Source organism: Neovison vison, chromosome 6, assembly GCF_020171115.1.
Source record: "Neovison vison isolate M4711 chromosome 6, ASM_NN_V1, whole genome shotgun sequence".
In the NCBI taxonomy this organism is placed as follows: domain Eukaryota; kingdom Metazoa; phylum Chordata; class Mammalia; order Carnivora; family Mustelidae; genus Neogale; species Neogale vison.
In genome coordinates this window covers 179,645,755-179,664,556 of record NC_058096.1, presented here as the reverse complement: position 1 = coordinate 179,664,556, position 18,802 = coordinate 179,645,755, and the positions used below count along the sequence as shown (strand labels likewise).

Genomic DNA, 18,802 nt, shown 5'->3' with positions numbered 1-18,802 from the left:
GCAATCTTGTCTGCTAAAGAATGTGTGTACACTATGGCGTCACCCAGGGTGCGTGTGCCTGGTTTTCTATTTTTAACATTTTTTAATGACAGTCTGTCTCTTTGGTTCTATCTGCCCTTCACCTTTCTCAGAATGAGATTGATAGTGAAAGTTTCTCTCCTGTTCTGTTCTCATAAAAGTTGAATTAAGGGTCTTGATTTCGCTTGAAAGCACTGTAGCACATTACCTCATATTCCTGTGGTGGTCTCCCTCTCTTTCTATTTCCTGTTCCTTCTATATTCTGACATGTAGGGCAGTTCAGTAAAAGCACACCACCATATTGAGATGCCTGACTTCTCTATACTACAGACAGGAAGAGAAGTTTTAGGAACTGCAATAGAGGATTGCACACTGCCAGAGCAATTAGAAGTGACGGGATATGAATATTTTGACATGTAATAGCCTAGTACCTCTTTGCCAGAGGACAGTGGTGAAATGAATATGCAAATCATCACAGTGTTACCAAGTTTCTTTTGACTCTTGCTTTCAGGGCAATTCCATTTGGGTTGTTAACTTTCAGATATTTGAAGCACTGTCACATGGAGGAGGAAACTGACTTGTTTGCAATAGCCCAAGACCTTGGACACGTGGTGAAAACTGAAGACACATTCTACCTCAGATTGAGGATTTGCTTTCTCATAATTTGAGATATCTAAAAAAAAAAAAAAAATAGAATGAAGAAGAGAAGAGTGTTTTACTGTGGTGAAGATGTTAGGATTGTGGCAGGAATTGTCTGTATTATCTGGCAAGAATGTGGGAGAGTGTGAGTAAGCATCCTGTGGAACTTTAAAAGCAGAATAATTGTGATTTAAGTTATAAGAAAAGGGCAGATAGCCTCTCATTCCACTTGATGATAGTAGGTGAGGATACACAAATACATCAAGACAGAAAAATGTCCAAGAAATTGAAGATAATTACGAATGGATGTAAAAGGTAACCTAAGGATAATACTATTTTTCCCATGCAAAAAGCAGTGTGACCTAATCTCAGATTGAATTGCCCAGAAGCATCATCAGATTCCTTAGGTGCTCCTGTCTTAAGTGCATGTTTCACCAATTGTAATCAAGCAAGGGTTTGTAATTATGACTGATTAAAATACACTTTCTTTCAAGCCCCCTAATTCCACGAAGACATTAGCTATGTCTGTTCCCCTTTTGAATCCCAAACTCTAGTTACAGTACCTGGAACACAATAAGAACTAAGTAAATATTTGTTGGATGAATAAATGAATGGATATATTTTGACAGTTTTAATGTGACAATAATTTATTGGGAAAGCAGGTCTCAAAAGGGAAGTCTAACCAATTAGTATTTTTTATTTATATGCTTCCCAGTCGTCACTGAGTATATATAACAACTACATATTGCGAATGCTCTATAGATTTTTTTTTTTCTCTCAAAATACTACTTTGCCTTTGGAACCATCATCCGCAAGTTATTTTAATATCATTTACACTATTTTGGAATGCCTCTATCCTGTGATCCTTTCAGACAGCCTACAGATATTTGAAAAATTCTATCAGTTTCTTCATTTCAATTTGGAAGATGTGGCTAGAGGAGCACTAACTGGAACTCAGTGGGAATATAGAGACACAAATGTGGATAGGAGTTCAAGTACTCATGCCTTACCAGCTGTCTTCCTTTTTCTGGGGTAGAAAGACTGCCAGTTTTAAGTAAGTGGTTTTCCTTACAGTTCAGGAGAATGGCTCATTGGGAGTTCTGGTCAGTACTTTCAGATTCAAATAAGCAAACTCTCTGAAAAATTTATACATAATGCAAAATAATTTAAGATTACAGTGGTCATCTGATGTGATCTGGAACAGTTCACCTACTCTTACTTGGCAATAAAAATAAATTATATGATGGGACAGCCAACTGTTACAGCTTGGAAAACTGTTAAAGACTAAAAATAACTATATAGGTTAATGCCATGAGGTACTTGACCAGACAGGCATATTTTTCCAATTCTAGGGGTAGAAAGTGTCTGTATACAATACAGCATGTCAAAAAAACCAAGTGAAAATGACCTCTAGCTTTGAGGCACTTATTGAAGAACGTATTTTAAATTGAATACACAAGCCAAGATAATACAGGCGGTTTGATAAGAAACATTAGAGAAATCTATAACATGAGGCTTTTTATTATAGGTTTATTACATCAATCTCTCCAGTGGGTAATGGAACTTGTAAATATACTCTTATGTAGGAGTCTCCTTGCGGGCGTTTTATTCATGCTGAAGTAAGCACAGCAAACTTATTTGCTGTCAGGGTACATTGAATTTAAGATTAGTATTTATTTGGGTTCTAAGGAGGTTTTGCTTTTGTGAATTGAACATTGGATCAGCTGCACGGAAACAAGATAGGACTGCAGGGAGCACAGGAAGTAAATTAGTTTTTTGTAAATACGCTTTCTGTAAACCTAAGTCTTTAGTTAGCATGGGATGCATATGTGTGGTTTCTCGGATGGGTGAGTCATACATCGGATGTGTATGTTTATGGCTCTGTGGTTTGGATAGAGAGAGACTTTCAAAATAATATGCTATAGCCAATGTTTCTGATACAAAGAGTTCTAGGGTGAAGAAAGATAGAAAATAATAATAATAAAATATTTTTACAAGGGAAATTCTTTTTTTTAGGATAATTTATTAATTTATTTGGCAGAGCGAAAGAGAGAGAGCACAAGCAGGTGGAGCAGCAGGCAGAGGGAGAGGGAGAAGCAGGTTCCCCCTGAGCAAGGAGTCTGAGGCGGGCGCCATCCCAGGACACTGAGATCATGACCTGAGCTGAAGGAAGTTGCTTAACTGACTGAACCACGAAGGCACCCCTAAAAGAGAAAAATTTAACCTCTTTTGACAGACTTTATTAAGGGGGGGGGCATGTGAATAAATAAAACCCTCAAGGTTCATCCAGCTATACTCTGCTTTCCATAAAATGGGTATTATTCCAACCTGTCCCGATACTCAAGAAGAGTCTATCAAGAATAACTCAACCCACAAGAATGACTTGCCAGAGAACATTTTTCCATTTCTTTGTGTCTTCCTCAATTTCCTTTACGAGTACTTTATAGTTTCCTGAGTACAGATTCTTTGCCTCTTTGTTTAGGTTTATTCCTAGGTATCTGATGGTTTTGGGAGCAATTGTAAATGGGATTGACTCCTTAATTTCTCTTTCTTCTGTCTTGTTGTTGGTATATAGAAATACAACTGATTTCTGTGCATTGATTTTATATCCTGACACTTTACTGAATTCCTAAATTAGTTCTAGCAGTTTTGGAGTGCAGTCGTTTGGGTTTTCCATATAAAGTATCATATCATCTGCAAAGAGTGAGAGTTTGACTTTTTCTTTACCAATTTGGATGTCTTTTATTTCTTTTTGTTTTCTGATTGCTGAGGCTAGGACTTCTAGTACTATGTTGAGTAGTAGTGGTGATAGCAGACATCCCTGCCATGTTCCTGACCTTAGGGGGAAAGCTCTCAGTTTTTCCCCATTGAGAATGATTTGTACTGTGGCTTTTTCATAGATGGCTTTGATGATATTGAGGTATGTTCCCTCTATTCCTACACTGTGAAGATTTTTGATCAAGAAAGGATGCTTTGTCAAATGCTTTTTCAGCATCTATTGAGAGTGTCCTATGGTTGTTGCTCATTCTTTTATTAATGTATTGTATCACATTGATTGATTTGGGGATGTTGAACCAACCTTTCAGCCCAGGGATAAATCCCACTTGGTCATGGCGAATAATCCTTTTAATGGACTGTTGCATCCTATTGGCTAGTATTTTGGTGAAAATTTTCACATCTGTGTTCATCAAGGATATTGGTCCGTAATTCTCTTTTTTGATGGGGCCTTTGTCTGGTTTTGGGATCGAGGTAATGCTGGCCTCATAAAATGAGTTTGAAAGTTTTCTTTCCATTTTTCCTTTTTGGAACAGTTTCAGGAGAATAAAAATTAATTCTTTGTTAAATGTTTGGTAGAATTCCCCTGGGAAGCCATCTGGCTCTGGGCTCTTGTTTTTTGGGAGATTTTGGATGACTGCTTCAATCTCCTTACTGCTTGTGGCTCTGTTCAGGTTTTCTATTTCTTCCTGGTTTAATTTTGGTAGTTTATACATCTCTAGGAATGCATCCATTTTTTCCAGATTGTCAAATTTGTTGGCGTATAGTTGCTCATAATATGTTCTTATAATTGTTTGTATTTCTTTGGTGTTGGTTGTGATCTCTCCTCTTTCATTCATGATTTTATTAATGAAGGTCCTTTCTCTTTTCTTTTTGATAAGTCTGGCCAGGGGTTTATCAATCTTATTAATTCTTTCAAAGAACTAGCTCCTAGATTTGTTGATTTGATCTACTGGTTTTTTTGTTTCTATTTCATTGATTTCTGATCTGGTATCTATTATTTGTCTTCCCTTGCTGGGTTTAGGCTTTTTTTGATGTTCTTTCTCTAGCTCCTTTAGGTGCTGGCTTAGGTTGTGTATTTGAGACCTTTCTTGTTTCTTGAGAAAGGCTAGTATCACTATATATTTTCTTCTCAGGACTGCCTTTGCTGTGTCCCATAGATTTTGAACAGTTGTGTTTCTATTTTCATGAATTTTTTTCAATTCTTCTTTAATTTTCTGGTTGGCCCATCATTCTTTAGTAGGATGCTCTTTAACCTCCATGTGTTTGGGTTTTTTTGAACTTTCCTCTTGTGTTTTTTTTGAACTTTCCTCTTGTGTCCTCAAAGCATTGTAATCTGACACTATGCAGGTAATGATCCCATTCTTTTGGTACCAGTTGAAACCTGATTTGTGACCCGGGATGTGATCTATTCTAGAGAATTTCCATGCGCACTAGAGAAGAATGTGTATTGTGTTGCTTTGGGATGAAATGTTCTGAATAGATCTGTGATGTCCATCTGGTCCAGTATGTCATTTAAGGTCTTTATGTACTTGTTGATCTTTTGCCTGGATGATCTGTCCATTTCAGTGTGGGGGATATTAAAGTCCCGTACCATTATTGTATTGTTGTCAATGTGTTTCTTTGATTTTGTTATTAATTGGTTTATATAGTTGGTTGCTCCCATGTTAGGGACATAGATATTTAAAATTTTTAGAACTTCCTGTTGTACAGAACCTTTGAGTGTGATATAGTATCCTTCATCATCTCTTATTATAATCTTTGGCTTAAAATTTAATTTATCTGAATAGAAAATTTAATTTATCTGATTGCCATCAAGCTTTCTTTTGATGCCCGTTAGCATGGTAAATGATTTTCCTCCCCCTCACTTTAAATCTGGAGGTGTCTTTGGGTCTCAAATGAGTTTCTTGTAGACAGCATATTAATGCATTTTGTTTTTTAATCCATTCTGATACCCTCTGTCTTTTGATTAGGGCATTTATCCCATTTACATTCCAGGTAACTATTGAAAGATATGAATTTAGTGCCATTTTATTGCCTATAAGGTGACTGTTACTGTATATTGTGTCCTTTCCTTTCTGGTCTACTACTTTAAGGCTCTCTCTTTGTTTAGAGGACCCCTTTCAATATTTCCTGTAGGACTGGGTTGGTGTTTGCAAATTCTTTTAATTTTTGTTTGTCCTGGAGGCTTTTTATCTTTACTTCTATTTTCAATGATAGCCTAGCTGGATGTAATATTCTTGACTGTATATTTTTCTCATTTAGTGCTCTGAATATATCATGCCAGTTCTTTCTGGCCTACCAGGTCTCTGTGAAGAAGTCTGTTGCTGTTCTAATATTTTTATCATTGTATGTTACAGACTTCTTGTCCCGAACTTCTTTCGGGATTTTCTATTTGTCACTAAGACTTGTAAGTTTTTCTATTAGATCATGGGATGTGGATTTATTTTTATTGATTTTCAGAAGGCTTCTCTTCATCTCCAGGATTTTGATGCTTGTTCCCTTTACCATATTAGCGAAATTCTCTACTATAGTTTGTTCCAGTATAACTTCTGCCCCTCTCTTTCTTTCTTCCTCTTCTGGAATCCCAGTTATTCTAATATTCTTTCATTTTATGTATCATTTATCTCTCGAATTCATCCCTCATGGTCCAGTAGTTGTTTGTCTCTCTTTTGCTCAGGTATTTTCTTCTCCATCATTTGGTCTTCTATATATTCTCTTTTATATATTTTATATATTCTCCTTTCTGCCTCATCTAACCTAGCAGTAAGAGCCTCCAGTTTTTATTGTACCTCATTAATGGCTTTTTTTTTAATTTCAACTTGGTTAGATTTTAGTGTTTTTATTTCTCCACAAAAGCATTTTTTTTCTTCAGGAAGCATTTCTCTAATATCTCCTGTGCCTTTTTAGAGTCCAGCCATCACCTTGAGAATCGTCATTCTAAACTCTAGTTCTGACATATTAACATTGTCCATGTTGATTAGGTCCCCAGCCATCGGTACTGCCTCTTGTTCTTTTTTTTGTGGTGAGTTTTTCTGCCTTGTCATTTTATCCAGATAAGAATATATGAAGGAGAGGATGAAATGCTAAAAGCGTGGCAAAGACCCCAGAAAAATGTACTCTAACCAAATCGGAAGAGACCCAAAACTAGGGGAAGATGAAAATTGGAAAAAAGAAAAATATATATATGTATATATATTAGACTGGTGAATGGAACAGAGTAACCCACTTGATTTTTGGAATATTCTGTTCTCTTAGAAGAACTTACCTCCCAAAATTTCATATATATGTTTTTCTTTGAAATTTATATATATACATATGTGTATATATATATATAAATGAGGGTAAACACAATGAAGGCATAGGATATGAGTGTAAAGATTAAAATTTTTTAAAAATTCTAAAAGAAATTGATGAGGTAAGTTGTTTGGAGAAAGAAAAAAAGAAGGCGGAGAGAATGTGCTCAGGTTGGAGACTAGAACAAAGTCATGTGCTAGATTTAGGATATATTTTGATCTATTAGATGAAATTGTATTCCCAAATTTTAAGGAAAAAAAACCCTATATGTATACAAAAAATAAGGTTAAATACAATGAAGAGATAAAATGTTACTATAATAATGAAGGTTTAAGTAGATTTTTTTTTTTTTTTAAAGAGAGAGGAATCAAGGGTTCCTGCTGAGCAGAGAGCCTGATGTGGGGCTCGGTCCCAGGACCCTGAGATCATGACCAGAGCTGAAAGCAGAGACTTAATTCTCTGAGCCACCCAGGCGCCCCTAAGTCGATTTCTTTTTAAAGTTATTGTTAAGATAAACTAGTTAAAAAAACGTTAAAAGGGGAAAGAGGAAAAGTTAAAAAATAGAATAAGAAAGGAAATTAAATTAAAATAATAAAACTAAAAACAATTTCACTTTACAAGACTAAGGGCTCATGGGGGAAAAAGGCATGAATTCTATGCATTGCTTTCCCCTAGCTCTAGTTCCGCTGTTCTCCCTAATGGGTGAGCTTGGTCTTGGCTGGATGTTCTTGTTGATCTTCTGGGGGAGGGGGCCTGTTGCAGTGAGTATCAAATGTCCTTGCCTGAGGTGCAATTGCACCACCTTTGTCAGGGTCCAAGCTAAGTAATCTGCTCTCGTTCACTTCCGGTAGCTTTTATTTCCTGAATGCTTTCCGTAGAGCTCTGGAGTACGGGAATGAAAATAGCGGCCTCCCAGTCTCTGGCCTGGAGGAGCTGAGAGCTTGGGGTCCCACTCCTCAGTGCACCCTCAGAGAAAAACAGTCTGTCACTCCTGTCTCCCTGGTCCGGCCACACTCTGTGCTCACCTGGCCTGTGACTGTGTGTTTGTATATCTGACCCACAGCCCTATTTGGAGTCTCCAAATCCTGCTGCACATTCTTGCACCCCTCCTTCTGGAAGAGGAAGTAGGGTTCCTCTCCAGATCTGCCACTTGTCTCTACAAGTGGCACTGCTTGAAGAAGAGTGTCCCACCTGTGCCTTGGATCACAGTTTAAGGTAACCCCGATCTGAAAACTCACTTCTTGGCTCTCTCTGTAGTTGGCTTCCCCACTTTGATACCTGACACCTCTACCACACTCAGACACCCCTGATCATTCTGTGACCCCACGGGTCCTGAGACCACACTATCCCCACAAGGGCTCCATCCCTGCTTAGCCTATGGAGCGATGTCCCTCACTGGAGCAGACTTCTAAAAGTTCTGATTTGGTGATTTGGTGCTCCACTGCTTGCCAGGAGCTGACCCCTCCCACCACAGTCTATCTTCCCATCATTTTGGATTCACTTCTCTGCATGTCTTACCTTCCAAAAAGTGGTCAATTTTCTGTTCCTAGAATTGCTGCTCTTCTCTTCTATCTCCTATTGAGTTTGAAGGTATTCGGAATGGTTTGATACCTATCTAGCTGAACTCCTAGGACCTGACGTCATTTCAGTCTGCTACTCCTCTGCCATCTTGCTTCTCCCTGTGCAGTTTTGGATTCCCCCAAAACTTAACTACTTTTAGCCAGCTGTTGACTATAACTTTTACTGATAATGTAAACAGTTGATTGACATATATTTTGTATCTTACAAGTATTCTATACTGTATCCGTATAATAAAGTAAGTCGAAAAACAGAAAATATTGAGGAAACCATAAGGGAGAGAAACTACATTTATAGCACTATACTGTATTTCTCAAAGATCTCTGTATAAGTAGAACCACACAGTTCAAATTCATGTGTTTGTTCAAGGCTGGACTGCTCAATCATAAGACAGAAAATGTCTTTATTAGAAAATAACACTCTATTGCAGAAAAAAATACTGTAGAAACTTTCATGGGAGTAGGAACAGAATAAATCTGTAGTATCTTGTATGCAAAACCCTAGTCTGCCATGAGGTTTCTGTTCCTTTATCTGCCATAATGATTAATGAAATGCAATTCCTCTTACATTAATGTTCAAATTAATGTTCCTTAATTATTATTAGTTACCTTTCACTCACTTAATTTGGCTTCCCAACTATCAGCCAGTCAGCCTGAGACCAAGGGCTTATTCTTTCTTCTTTATCTTTTAAGACTTTTCATAATATCCAGTATGTATTTGGCATGTACAAGTATTTATGGGATTGTTTTTCCTTTGATATGGCAGTGGCTTGAAATTATCTTCAATGTACATAATCTATTTGAGAGATATTATATTAAGCATGACAACATGTGAGATTCTCAAAGTGTTGCTTTTGTTCTTATGTGCCGAACTGGAAACCTCATCAAGAATTGTTTGAACAGCTTCATTTTCTAGGTTCTACCTTGTACACAAAATCCTATTTTTGTTTGTATTTTATTGGCTTTTAAAATAGCTACAAAATCACTGGGCTTCAGCAAATCTCTATTTCCTCATGGCCAGAGAAATTTACATTTCTTCCCAAGTTCCTCTGACTGTGGCAATCTATCTAAGGAGTGACCTCAGTTCAGTTGAAAGCATCCCAACATCCTGAAAACTGTAAAGCCACAGCACTTACGGATTTTCCAAGGTCTAAGAGATACTTTATAAATGATGATAAAACTACAGTAGTATACTCGAACACTTTTAAAAAGAAATAAATTTATAAGTTAGTAAGGGCTTTTTTAAGAAAGATGTACTAATGTCAGGGGCGTTGGATTCAGCCACACTGTTACATCAAACAGGTATTTCATGTGTGAGGCGATAAAGCGGCAAACTATAAAATAAACAGCATGTGTTCACCTTAGATAGCCAGGACATTTTACTTTGAATACATTTTCTTCCTGCAAATGAGCATACTGCTTTTAAGAATCCAAGGCTATATTGTGTGTTAGACAAGTTCTGTATTTGGTTTGCTTCAGGCTTGTTTTAACCCTGTCAATAATTAGTATATGCCCAGGCAATTAAAGCTGTAGTATCTAGCAAATTAGAAAGGTGAATTTCAATCCACAAAATCATTGGAAATTCCAAGGTCAAATTGACATGACATTGAATTATCTTCTTTAGGGAATTATTCCTGCTTCTGTTTTGTCATTACTAGTGATGACAAAAACATTGCCTCCTTTTAGCATCTTCAAAAGGAGAAAATACAGGAGCATGACTTGCTTAAGGCCAGAATGACAGATATAAAACTGAAGTTAAGCAAGACTGAATCCCAGCATGTCAGAGCAGAAGTAGAAGGAAGTCAGAGGCAATTTAATCTTATTTGTTTTTGAAAGACAGGGGAACTGAAGCCCTCAATGGCCAGGTGACTTGCCCAAGATCACCACAAGGAGGCTTGTTACCAGTGCTCTTTTTGTTTCAATAACTACAGTAAGGATTATTTACTGAACATTTACCTTATCAAGCCCTCTACCAAGTTCTTTACATATTTTGCTTTTTATAGTTGAAGGCACTGAGATGCAGGACCAATTAAATAACTTTCCTACTATATCATACTGTCTACAAAACTATTTCTCTTTAGACAAGCCAATAGCTATATTCTTTTCAGCTCATTCTTAGCCAGACTAAGACAACAAAAGAAATGCACTAAGCATGATTTATTTTATCTCCACATTCCTTGTTCTTGTTCTGAGTGTGTACTTATGGCAGAGAAATATCCCAAAGCTAGGCAACCCCAAATGAATAGAGCCTCTGGCATGAATATTCCAGAAACTCATCTTGCATATTTAAGTTGACTGTGTGATTTATGCATCTAGGACTGAAATAAACATTTTAGAGTTTTTATGCAAGCTCTTGCAATATTTGTATTAGTAAAGGTTGTTTTTTTGTTGTTGTTTTTCTTTCCCAAAGTATGCTTTGTGGTTTACTTGTCTCTCAAGATGTTCTATAAGAAAAACCTTGTGATCAAATAATTTTTAGAAAAAATAACTACCATCTTGGTGATGCTTATCATTAGAGAAGGCCTGCAATAAAAAAAAATGTTGATTTTTTGTTGTTGTTGTTTAACCTGTCATTTTCCAAATTTAGATAAACACAGAAATAAATAACCCCCGACACACACACACACACACACACACACACACAAATGTTTGTTGTAAAATTCCTAGTTTCCTAAAGACATAGGGAAAGATGTGTGAAGGGAATTTTAATTCATTCAGCAAATACTTAACAAATACATATATAGTGGCTATTACATTTGATGCTAGTTATAAAGTCCAAAAGTCCAGTCCATAATTTCATGGAGTGCATGATGTAGTGGAGGAGATAGGCTTCCCAACTGCTGTTACTATACAGCTTGGCAAGTAGTGTGATGCATAAAAAGTGGGATATGGCAGTAGAAATTAAGACCTTTCCAGTCACTTGGTTGTTGAAGAGTAGTGCTGACTGCTATATTGGATTATCCCTAAAACCTGAGGCATAATATCCTAGAAACGTAGTTCTCACTTATATAAGATTCAGTGGAGGAGAATGGCTTGAACAGCTATGACCCTGTGTAGTCATTTAGGGATCCAGGCTTATCTTCAACATAGGACTTTCAAGATATCTTTAGACATCAACATTGAGCCACATGACAGGAAAAGAGAAAGGGTCATTATACAAGAAGGTTTTATGATCTAAACCTGAACAGATACTTCAGTTCCACCCATGAGCTTATGGCTGCAGTTCATTCCCAGGCTACATTTATTTGCAGAGAGGTATGGTCTAGTTCTGGATCCAGTAAAAAAGAAAAAAGTGTTTAGTACGCAGCTAACTAGTCTCTAGCTCAATGGACAATATGAAATTAGGCAAAAGAAGAAAAGGAACTGAATTCCAGGCAAAGAAAATAAACTATACATTGACATGAAGGGAAGTCAGTCATGGCAATGTTCATAAATACCAGATATATGATACGACTAGAGTCGAGATCACCTGTAGCATAGCTGAGCAAGATTGATTAGATAAACTGAGGCAAGACCATGCAGGCTTCTTATCCTATGCTAAGGAGCTTAGATTTTATTTCTTCAATGGTGGTGAGTTATTGGAGAACCCAAGAAGTGTTATACTAGAATCCAAAAAATGAGTTAAGAGGTGAAGTCTGTAGTACAAGGATAAATAGTGAGCCCTGGCAAGTAACTAATGGCATAGAATAGGGATGGATTCAAGAAATAGCTGTAGGGAAAATATCTGTGACTTAGGGATCCACCTGATGTGAAAAAATGAGGAAGAAAAAGCAAGAGTCAAGATCTTTAGTGATGTCTGCTGAAGTAGTTAGATGTTTGGAAAGAGAGTAAGTAACAAGGAAAAGTAATAGGTGTGGAGGGAAGTATATGGAGTCTGACCTATAGCAAGAAGGTCTTTAGACATTGAGATTTGAGGCTTGTCATTATGTAGGACTCATTGATGCATATAGAATGAATGCTATCACAAAGAGAAAGTAAAGGCATACAGAGGGCATGTGACAAATCTGCAAGACAGAATTTAAAGGAGTGGAAGAAATTTGTCCATGGAAAGACGAAAATGATAAAAAAGGGAATCAAAAGAAGAAAGAATTTGTGAAAGGAAGGTAGGAAATAATACAAATGTCTCATCAGCTGGTAAATGCATTATTAAATGTAGTATATCTATCTATATAATACTATCATTCAGCAATAAAAGAGGAATAAAGGGGCACCTGGCTGGCTCAGTCAACAGAGCATATGACTCTCAATCTCATGGCCTTGAGATCAAGCCCCATGTTGGGCATGGAGCCTACTTAAAAAAGGGGCAGGGGGGGTTGTACCTGGGTGGCTTAGTAGGTTAAAGCCTCTGCCTTTGGCTCAGGTCATGATCTCAGGATCCTGGGATCGAGCGCACATTGGTCTCTCTGTTCAGCAGGGAGCCTGCGTCCTTCCCTCTCCTTTCTCTGCCTGCTTCTCTGCCTACTTGTGATCTCTGTCTATCAAATCAATAAATAAATCTTTTGAAAAATAAAAAGGAACAAAGTACTGATTCATTGTACATCATGGATGAACCTTGAAAACACTACACTAAGTAACAGACTCCTGTCAAAAAAGACCACATATTAAGTGATTCTGTTTGTGTGAAATGTCCAGAATAGCAAATCCACAGAGTTAGAAAGTAGACTAGTTGCTCCCATGGTGGGAGGAAGGGTAAGGAAGTTAGATAGTGGGAGGAGAATGGAAATGACTGTTAATGGACTTCTGGGGGAAGATGATCAAAGTGACCTAAAACTGATTGTAGTGATACTTGCACAACTTTGTGAATATATTAAAAATGAATTTTAGACTTAAAATAGGTGAATCATATGATATAGAAATTACATCTCAATATAGCTATCATTTAAAGTAAAGGGGAGGGACCAGCAAAATCTTGAATACAATAAATGCCATAGGTTTTCTAAGCGAGAAGTAAAATTCTATGATTTCAAAACCAACCATGTATTTTTTGGTCCAAAAATATATTAAAATTTCTCTATAGAAAAGATGTCCATTTTATTTGAAATTGGGCACATTTTTAAGGCACTGAGATCACTACCTCTGCCTTTTCTTTCTTAAATAAGTCTAGATACTGTGAATTAGCATTGGGATTTATGATTAGTAGGTTGGGGGCATTTTATTTATAACAAAAGACTTTAATAGCAAAACTAAGAACAAAATTATCTTAGAAAATGTTGCAGTTAGCTATAAACATGTAGCCTCCTATTATCTAGGGTTAGATAGTCAAAACCATTCCTTCAGCAATACCTGGGACCCAGAGTGAACCTAGCCAACACTTACCAGAGGAAAACATTTGTCGTTCTACATTAAAATTCTCATTCATGATATTCTCCAGGTTTTTGGGGGAACAACACAAAAATAGTTATACATTATTTAGTAACCAGCTTGCTTCACAAAGGTCAAGTCCATGTTACCCAAAACGTAATGCTTGGTATGCAATAACACAAACAGACTTGTTTTTTTTTTTTTAAAAAGATTTTATTTATTTGACAGACAGAGATCACAAGCAGGCAGAGAGGCAGGAGGAAGCAGGCTCCCCGCTGAGCAGAGAGCCTGATGCGGGCCTCGATCCCAGGACCCTGAGATCATGACCTGAGCCGAAGGCAGTGGCTTAACCCACTGAGCCACCCAGGCACCCCCAGACTTGTTGTTTTAAAGTGATAGAATGTGATGAGTGAAACCAACTTTCTGCGGAAGAAAGATGTCTCTTTTCTTCAGCATTTGATTTGTAAGTGGGTTTGGCCTCATTAATATTTAATCATCTTTTTAATCTGTATGTCAGATTGCGTCCTTTTATTGCATCCTGCTTCTAGGGAGGTTTTCCTTTGAAATACCAGTAACACCTCCTTCACTCTTAACATCAAAACAAGGGCTCTCTCAGGGGGACAGACAGTTGTATTTCATCTCTAGGGATATAATTATTTTGTGTTTATCCACAGTTCCTCAAGGGGCTGATGATGTAGGACACCCTTCTTGCAGGGCTTTGTATTTCAAAAGAATGATCTGATTTGTTAGTGTTGCAGATATTAATTCAGATGATCTTGCATCATTCTTGTGCATTGCCTGTTCTTAGCCAATCTATGTACAAGCTCTACTTTTTTTTTTTTTTCTTTATTAGCTTGGTATTCAGGTCTTGAAAGTTGTCTATTTGATTTTTTTAAGATGTTTTCATGAGCTTTAATAGTTTAGGGAATAGTGTCTTAACTGTTAATGTGTTTTAAGCATTTAAAAGCATTTTCAAACTCATAAAAAAATACATCAGAATAGGGAATAAAATTATACATGACCTCTTTGAATTTTCAATATGATCATATATAGCAATAAAATACAAATACGAACTGAGAATTAATATCTCTGGAGACTGACCTAGAGAAATTGAGCTTGGCATCCCTTTAGCAAAGCTTGAACCTCTTTCATGTAAGTTGGTGATCTTTATTTCCTGGTCACCTAGAAGAACCTAGGTGAAAAAATTGAAAATCTGTTTTTGTTTCTGATATAAGAAATTCCAATGATAGGAACATCAGCCTGATTTGGTGACCAATTTTAGCCCTCTCAGGAAAGAATGCAAGGGTAGATATGGTGGTACAGACTCAAGCTGTGTTCTCAGTCAATCCCTGTGGAACAAAATGGAAGAATCTTCCACATGATTCTGTAGCTGGATGTTTGTAGAGGGGGTGGAGGACATGTATCTGTCCACATCCTAAAATTGTAATACTGTCCTATGCTTACACAAATGACATGAGGTATCGATAGAATGGATACCTTCATCTGCCTTTTCATGAATGTCAGTTGTGGCATTGCTTTGATTCTTTGAAGATTTTATCTCCATTTAGGTAGATGTCCTTTCAAGTTAGAATATAGCCTGTAATTATGAAAAGGCAAAGATGAACTGACCCTCTTGAAGTTCACACCCCTTGAGTTGTCTATACAGCATTTGCTTGAACCTGCACTGATAACACACTTTGGCTAACAACAGAACACATGTACATGAGTTTCACGACTTCCTGGAAGAGAAATCAAGATGATTTATCTTGTTATCCAGGCCAATTAATATGCCTCCTCTTTAGATTTCTCAATTGCATTTACAGGCTATTTTCGGTATTTGAATAACAGGCTTCATGTCTTTGGGGTTTTAATTTACTTTCAGAGTCTTGTTTTTGTAGAATAGTCTTGTTTTCATAGAATGGAATCTTCATAACCATTGTTTATGATTCTATAAGTAGGTTCTTGTAAGACTTGATTTTTGAAATGGCACTAAGAAAACACACATCAAAGCAAAGAAAACTAGGGCGCCTGGGTGGCTCAGTGGGTTAAGCCGCTGCCTTCGGCTCAGGTCATGATCTCGGGGTCCTGGGATCGACTCCCGCATCGGGCTCTCTGCTCAGCAGGGAGCCTGCTTCCTCCTCTCTCTCTCTGCCTGCCTCTGCCTACTTGTGATCTCTGTCTGTCAAATAAATAAATAAAAATCTTTAAAAAAAAAACAAAAACAAAGAAAACTCTGTTTAAGGAGTAGCAGTTTTCCTTTCTAGATCATAGTACAGTAAGTGGCCCTTTTATTATCATTATTGATTTTTCCAAAGTCATTTCTGATTCACTTTGTCTATGTTTCCATTTTTTTCTTTAAAAATATACCTTGAGGCAATTTTATTACAAGGAATAAAATTTTTAAAACTTATAGCTTCCTACTGTTTGTGACAGAAAAGATCCTTAATTAGCTTTGTAATACTTAAAATCCATTAATTAATTCAGTAATAGTTATAAGAAATCTACTATGAACCAGCCAGCCACTTGTTTTAGGCCCTGGGGCTGTCATAAATGTTTATGACCCAGTCCTTGCCCTATAGAAGCTTTCATTCTAGTGGCTCAAAGAAACACATAAATAGGGACACCTGGGTGGCTCAGTGGTTTAAGCCTCTGTCTTTGGCTCAGGTCATGATCTCAGGGTCCTGGGATAGAGCCCCACATCTGGCTCTCTGCTCAGCAGGGAGCCTGCTTCCCCCTCTCTTTCTCTGCCTGCCTCTCTGCCTACTTGTGATCTCTGTCAAATAAATAAATAAATAAAATCTTTAAAAAAAAAGAAAAAAGGAAAGACATAAATAGCTAACCATAATGCAATTTGATAACTGCAATAGTACATATGCTAAGTACAGTGAGAAGATAGACATACTGGTTTCCAAAATACTTTTGTACTTAGGTTATGGTAAATATTACTCTGTCTTTCTGAGATTTTTCTTGCCTGTCAATACATTATGGTAGGAGATGGTAGGGTATAGTAGTCCCCCTTTATCCACAGTTTCACTTCTTGCAATTTTAGTTACCTGTTTCACATTTGTCAACTGTAGTCCAGAACAGATGGTCCTCCTTCTGATGCATGTTCAGAAGGTCAGTAGTGTCCTAAGGCTACATCACAGTGCCTATGTCATTCACTTCATTTCACATCTTCACTAAGGCATTTTATCATCCCACATCATCACAAGAAGAAGGGGGAGGACAGTACAATAAGATATTTTGAGGGGTGCCTGGGTGGCTCAGATGGTTAAGCATTTGCCTTTGGCTCCAGTCATGATCTCCTGGTCCTGGGATTGAGCCGCACATTGGGCTCCCAGCTCAGCTGGAAGTCTGCTTCTTCCCCACCCTCTGCCTCTCTCCCTGCTTGTACTCTCTCTTTCTCTCTCTCAAATAAATAAATAAATTTTTTTAAAAAGATAATTTTGAGAGAAAGAGACTATATTCATAAACTCTAATTATAGTATACCTTTTAATAAATTAAGCTTTGTCATAGATATATATGTATGGATTAATTTGTACTATACACTGGGCTCAATACTCTCCACAGTTTAAGGCATCCCCAGGGTTCACATCTCGGAACCTATCACCCATAGATAAGGAGAGTACTATATTTTACACCTGATCTTAGCCAAAAGGATGAAAAGCAATGGAGAGTACTATATTTTAATTAAAAATGCACAATCTGTGGTCAAATGACCTGGATTTAAATGTTTGGCTTCAGTAAATAGGTAACACTGGGAGGTCATTTAATCTGTATCAGTTTTATTCTAGAGACAGCAAAATAGACATAAAATAGAACCCTCTCAGATAGTTAAGTACACTCTTTCCATCTTTGCTCCCATATCACACCCAGCTCTATGCCGCCACCCCTTGCCTGGACTGTTTTTGCTGTGATAGGCTAGAGAACATCACCATAAATTCTTCCCATCCAGATGGGCACAGTCGTTTGCGATGTGAACAGTGTTTCCCCTCCCATCAAGAAATGGACTGTTATTTCTCTATCCCATTTTTCTGAGCTCTACTTGTAACCTGCTTTGGACCAGTAGAATATAGCAGAAATGATACTTATGAAGTTAAGCTTTAAGAGGCCTCACAGCTTCTGCTTTTCTCTCTTGAAGCCTTGCTTTGTGATCCTCATGAGAGGAATCCAGTCTAGCTTACTGGATGATGAGACACCATGTGGAAGACACCATGTGGAAGCAGACCAGCCCACCTGCACCAAGTGTCAGACACTTGAGTGAAGTCATCTCGACCTTACAACCCAGATAACTCTGCACCTGATTGCAGAATAAGTAAGCCCAATTGAAAGAATGGTGAGAAATAATATATCATTATTGTTTTGGGAGTAGTTTGGACACAGCAACAGATAATTGAACTACTTAGCCCATATGTTGCATACACCCTAAGTGAACCATATTCTTAAATAGTATATGGTGTTTGCCCTTAACTGAAAGATGTTTGTGGACTAAAGGAATCTATATAGATTTTTCAGTCACTAGCACATAAACTCTTCAGAGTCTGCAGCACTCTGGATTTTTTAGACTAAACTTCTCTCTGAGGAATATGTGCACTTCAAATAAATTTGAACCCAGTAACAAGTGATAAGCTGTTTAGGGATTAACAAACCAGATTCAGTTGTGAGGCTTAAATACCTTGTTGGCCGAGCAGATACTGTGTGAGAAAAGCAAATCATAGTATCCCACATATTTAATTTAAGTTTAGTGATAATAATTTATATTATATATTATATATACATATAAAGTGTATGTGTGTGTATATATATATAATGTATAATATAAATATATACATATAAAGTGTGTGTGTGTGTGTGTGTGTATATATATATATATATATATATATAAAACTTATGACTGGTTTATCTTAACAAGATCCTTAGGATGTCTGGGAAGTAATATAGTCTTTATGAAGATAGGTTGAACATCATCAAATAGCATGGTTTATTGTGAATTTTTGTTTTAAGCGTTTTAAGCAGTTGACTTCAAATTCCCAGCAGATGGTGGTGGCAGCAGGCAGGCACTCTAGTCAATGAGAAATCAAAGTGAACTTTTAAAAGAGCTGATTCTTAAACTTGGAACAAAAAGGAGTGAAAGAAAAAAAAATAACAGGTTTTCTACGATGCATCTTATTATGTGCAAATCAAAAAATTGAGA

The 18,802-nt window shown here is 37.1% G+C and overlaps 1 protein-coding gene across 6 annotated transcripts in view; it reads left to right on the top strand.

Moving 5' to 3' along the window:
• Positions 1 to 18,802, top strand: part of CNTN4 (contactin 4) — a 952,026-nt gene that overhangs the window by 541,394 nt on the left and 391,830 nt on the right. Inside the window, exon 1 of one of the 6 annotated variants that reach the window (XM_044253133.1) lies at positions 17,817 to 17,944. The exons of 4 other annotated variants lie outside the window; for them this stretch is intronic. The gene's annotated coding sequence lies outside the window, so the exon portion shown is untranslated. Of the gene's footprint in view, positions 1 to 17,816; positions 17,945 to 18,802 lie in introns of those variants that run through there. One more of the 6 variants, XM_044253135.1, reaches the window with a different exon arrangement.